Genomic DNA, 5,999 nt, shown 5'->3' with positions numbered 1-5,999 from the left:
TTCCCGTGCCCCAGGGCTTTCAGGCTTGAAGCCAGCACAACGTCACAGCAAAAGCACTGCCTACTCCAACAAGTGGAGCAGTTCACTGCATTTTTTTAAACCTTGGATTTCCTTCTTATGGTGATTGCAAAACTTTCCCACAATAACTGATACAAAAGCATTGCAAAGGAGGGCAGGTTTCTTGTGTTGCCATTACTTTGCCAGCCTACATGATTGTATGCCAGTAGTGCCAGCCTCTCCCAGGAGTAAAAACTTGTTTTCTTCTCTCTTTTGTTTAGATTTTTTTCCTAAAGTCTAAACATTAAAGCTCCTTTAAGCACTTCTCCCAAGAGGACTGCCTACCATCCACCCGACAGCTATGGAATGGCTCAGCTTACATATAGTAGCCGTGACAGGGTAGGCTTAGTTAGTCCAAACATCTTACCTGTAGCCTCATAACTTGAATTTCTTGGTAAATTTGATGAGGATCAGCAGAGATTGCATGGGATAACTTAGCTCCTCAAAGGATCTGAATCATGTATTGACATCAGCCAGTTTTTTGCTATGGGTCTTCTGTGTCACAGTCCCAGTGCAGTGGTGGAAAAGGACTACCCTCATGGAGACATAGAGAGAAGCAGATGCCCTCAAGAAATTACAGCCTCCCATCATAAGCACTGCCTACTACAAATCAGGATTATTTAACACAACCACAAGCAGTTCTTAAAAGTTCCAAGAGGAGATGTGACTTGACACAGCTATCCCTCCACACTGGCTGCAGACTGGCCAAACAAAAAGAGTGAGAGTATGACATATTACACACAGCTAGCCCAGCTCTCATGTCCTAACCAACTACAAAATCTGCCCTGACGTCTAACGTGTCACATACAGAGTGCAAACTCACTTGATCTATGCCTTCTCTAGAGCAGAACTCTCCAGTGCAAGAAAAGATTCTGACCCAGAAGTCATTTCAGGTGTTATCAACAGAGTCCCAGGAAACAGATTTTGGTCCTCTGGTGGCATGTAACAGCACAGTGCTCAATTTTGCAGAAACTTGAATTGCAAACTCAGATTCAAAGCTAATTAAAGGACAATTCTAGTGATTTCTAAATATAGAAAAAAGAGTTTTAGGATTCCAGGAACTCCAGGAACCCCATAAAGAAAAGCATTTTCCCACCATCCCCTTTCTTTCCAGCAAAATGTAAACTCCTGAAATAAAAACTTCTACTAAGTTTGTGTGAAAAGCCTCCATTAGCTTTTTCAGTATAAAAATACATTAAGACATTTTCTAAACAGGCTACTAATTCCGTAAAATACATGGAAACGTCATATTATTTTGTTGTAAAAGTTAAAAGAAATAATAAAGTTTTGAATACCATAAATATGTATGTTCTCACTTTCCCCTGACACTTGGTAGTTAACTGCAGACCATTATTTATTTGCCATAGTCACACTTGCTATTGGATTTTGCTTGACAGAATTATAATATTTTTGTGATTATCACATATTTATTGATTTATCATGAGTCTTTAAAGTTCCATTTTTTCTGTCTTACCAGTGGGCCTCTATGCTATCACAAGTACAAATGGTATTTTCTATAACGGTTTTAACTGCAATGTTCTTGCAGTAGTCCTTAAATACTAACTTCTTGCTTGATAAATTTAGTTTTAACACAATGGAAGAATGTACATACTGAAACTTTCTCTTAAAAGAATTCAGAATACAGGAAATGCAATCAAACCTATTTTTCAGAGAAATTGTTTCATTCTCATACTTTCAATTAGGTGAAGATGAGTTATCTTTTCCTAGTTCTTAGAGCCTTATGTTTTTTTAATCTTTAAAATCATTAGATTCATTCAGCAGAAAATCACCAGAGTAAGCCAGACTTTGCCTTATCTGATGATTTCAAATGTAATGTATTTGTATTTCCACCTGTATTTGGATTGCATTTAACTATGATAATAATGCAAAGTTTGAGGAAAAAACATATGAATTTTAGCAATGGCCTCCTATTTATTGTTGCTGTCAGTCTGCAATCAGGTGGAAGAACAGAAGTCTGCTGGAAGGGTAACTCAAGCCCACTGGCTATCAGAGGAGAAGCTGAAGCACAGTTCTCGAAACACTCAGAAAAATCCCATCAGCACTTCAATAAATGTATTTTAAAGTTGAATACAAAAACATTTATCTATAGTGGGCATGACACTCCTTGCAATTGCCCCACACATGATCTACTTACAAGGCAGCATTGCATGGATTCAGTGCAGACACTTACAGATAAGCCAGTCAGAGAGTTTCTCATTATAGTCAGAAGAGAAAAATAAGCATTTCCAAAAGTGTGAGCTGTATGGACTATTTTAGATACTTACTGTAGATATGAGATGAAACGAGCTCCAGATACAGCTATGAAAGAAAGCTAGACAGCAAGATCAGCTTTTGACAACAGGAGAAATGTGTCCCACCATAAAAGATTTCAGCGCTCCCGTAAAAAGTCTTCTACAGCTTTTGCAATCTGAGCTCTGGTGTCTGTGATGACATTTGCCACCAGGCCTGCCTGTGCAACTCAGTTGTGGTATGACTGTGGCTAACAGATAAGGAAAAGGGCCCTTGTTATGGAAGGGCAGTTCAGAGGAGGCAAGCCACAGCTGCTGGATCTCAGCCAGCCCACTAACACATGTTGGCAGAGAGCAGCATCAGTGGCACACATCAGTGCCTCTCCTCAAGCCACAGCAAGGGCTGTTGTGTCAGACACCAGCCTGAAAGCTGCCAGTACATTGGGCTTGCCAACTGGGAACCTGTTCTGCAGGGCCCAAGGTAGTGCTGAAACTCAAAAACAGCAGAGCATGACACCAACAAGGACATATTTATTGTTTCTGATGAAGTGTTGCTGCTTCCTGTGTGACCCAATGCTGTCTGTCTGTGGCAGGCTGGTAGCAGCAGTTCTCAGAAGTGGGTGCAAGGTGTGTCTGCAAACAGCCTCAGGAGCAGCTCTATTGGAGCTGCTTCCTGAGCCACAGCAGCTGCTGCACCAGCCATATTCCCAAAGCAGCACACACTGTCCCTGATGTGATGCACATGGTTGGTTGTACATCAACCCTCTCAGTGTATTACAAAGCATATCAAAGCAGTGCAAAATATTCTGCAGCTGAATTAAAATAAGGACATTCAGATCAGGCTGTACATTCCCATGCTCAGGAGGTTATTTTGTGCGGCAGTCACGTAAGAAACTGAGTCTTGGCCTCCTGTCTCCATGCAGAGGTAAACCAGATGGCAGTTCCCACTCAGGAGGTGATCTGTTCAGAGCTGTATCTTGTCCATTAGCAAAGGAAGGTGTGCAAGGGGAACCTGATTGCCATAGCTTTAGTTGTGCTCAGTTGCACTCATTAAGCTTTACTGCCAAACAGAGCCTCAGTCCAAAGCAGCATAATCCCAAGTGCCAAGCCATCAGCTGAAAGATCACTTGACAATGCTGTGTCAGGGCTGATGTAGCCGCAAGACCAAGGGTGAGGGATGTCAGTCTACAAGTCACACCATGGCTTCCCTCAGGAGTAAGTAGTAACGGAGGAGGAATGCAAATTCTGATAGATTGTACTGCTGAAACATGGAAGGACAAGATATGAAGGAAGGGCAGGGGAAGGGAGAAGTTAATCCTCTGTTTGAAAAAGAAAAAAGCTTTTAGAGACGATTTGTACATAAGGTGATCAGCACATGATCTCCCACTCCTTTAGGTCCCAAAGAGAATTAAGACAAAGATACAAGTTCTAAAATAATTTCAGAGTACTATTCTATGAGAATTTTCTCTTGTAAAACTTAATTTGGCAACTGTTCACAGGCTTCCTGAAAAAATGTTGTAATCTGACGTTACCTTAAAAGAATTTTCTGTCCAAGGATGAGACATCACCAAATATTCGTACGTAAAACCTCTAATAATAATAAGTAGTAGTAGAAGAGTGTTACTGATCTCTTCAAACTGTAAGACAGGTGCTACGTGTGTGCTAATATGGAAAACAATACTATTAGCCTTGGAGAAATAGACATAAAGTCTTATTTCAAGTCACATAATTTCTTGTAAGACAGGCTGCATGTGCCTTTGAATTTAGATACAATTTGTGTTTGAATTAATTACCTTTCAGAAAAAGAAAAGGTGTCTCATTTTTTTTTGTCAGTATCAATGTATGACTTCCAGCCTGAATCACCAGCATGTGCTGGATCAATGCTTTAACCTAAATAAGAGAACTGCTGTTTAGATGCACTCTGCACCCACAAATAGAACATCACAAGACTTAAATAGCCCAAAAAACCATACCGGGAATCTTTCTAAGTTGCAAAGGAGTCTACCAACCACTGACAACCTTCAGAAGAGGTGTGCTCACCTTCAATGCATGCCACTGGAAATTGCCTTTGTCAAGTATCTTGTGTGCTAGTTGTATTAAATGTTAACCTAATAACCTGATGGGGAAATTTAGCTTCTAGAAATCACAGCCCTTTTCTGCCACAGAAAGTTTTTATTCAAAAAAAGTAAACAAGCAACGCTACAGTGGGATACAATCTAAAAAAAAAAAAAAAAAAAGTAATCTTCAAATGTGTTAGTTACTATGCGTTTCTCAGGCCAAGAACTCTGCTGACCTAAGTAGTCATGAGAGTCGTCCATCTGAGCAGAGTGCCAGTGGAGAGAAACCTTCCACTTGTAAATAGTTAACTCTGCGCACCTCCAGTAACATGTCTGCACAAGGAGGGAATTTTCAATCTCATTTCCTTGTGGATGATTACCTAAAAGCACAGCAGAAATTCTCTGCTGGCAAAACCAGTGCAAATTCACTGGATTCCAGTAAATTTGACCAAAGTCACAGGGAGAACTCTTGTGAGCATTATGAGCTAGCTAGATCTTGCATTCAAAAAGTACAATAATAACTTAGAGTATTGCTAAGGATGTTATTAGGATGTTATAAACTTACCTTCACTTCTTTTTTAAATATGAAAAAAATCCTAAGGTACAATTACTACTTATGCTTAGAGGAGGGAGAGTAGTTTACAACTAAATGAAGTTTTGAAATTCATTAAAGAAAACATATAAACTTTGTGCTTTCACTTAAAAAGTGCTAGACATAGGAAGCTTCAAAGAAAACATTTCCTAATTTTTCCCCAGGTCCTTATTTCTCCTTGCAGTTCTAAGGAGGTCTGCTTTTCTCACAGCTACTATTGGAAACAATATTTTATGCAGTTTTGTTTTTTAATTAAATGATGCATTAAGGATTTTTTTAAGCATTAGTCCCAGTAATTGGTTTTGAGGGAGCTGGGTTTATACATAAAGCTAACTCTCACTCAGCATAAAGATATCTTCTTCTGCAATCTGTAAGAAAAGTCATAGGCAGCATCAGACATAGATGTAAACATTAAAAAAGCAATATATAAACTATTTTGGTGTTTCACTCCAGGCTACATCACAGTGACATTTTTAAAAAAAGAACTTTTCTTTTTTTTTTTTTTTGTTGTTGGTTTTAGAGGTTGTGAAAAGAAAGGAGTCACTGAAACAAGTTTCTGACATTCAGTTACACCTGGCTAATGAGAACAGAGTTTACAAAAACCCAGTTCTTTATTTTTTGTTTTGTAAATGGCACAAATTGTAGAAAAATTTCAAAGGTAAAATATTCACATGGTATAAAAATGTAAGAGCTTGCTTAAAGCAATACTGGAAGACTTTTTCAAGGCAATAAAGCAATATGTCAGTCAAGAACAAGTTTTCAGAACAAAAATTTGTTCATTGGATGAGCATCACACAAATTTTTGGCATTCTTATGACAAAATATAAGGTGCTCAGTACATAGGGAAGGCACAGGCTTCCTTGAGGGAGGTTGGCACAAGTAAATATCTGAAGAATATAAAAACATCAAAGAGAAAAAAATGAATATTACTGTGATATACTAGGAAAAGTTCCAAGACAGTAAAATCAGTAGCGTATAAAACAATCTCCAGAGAAGCAATAGATGGTATATCTATATTATATAATTAGACCTGACAAATATTAA

Source organism: Colius striatus, chromosome 1 (genome assembly GCF_028858725.1).
Source record: "Colius striatus isolate bColStr4 chromosome 1, bColStr4.1.hap1, whole genome shotgun sequence".
NCBI lineage: Eukaryota > Metazoa > Chordata > Aves > Coliiformes > Coliidae > Colius > Colius striatus.
Note: the sequence above shows the minus strand (reverse complement) of the source record.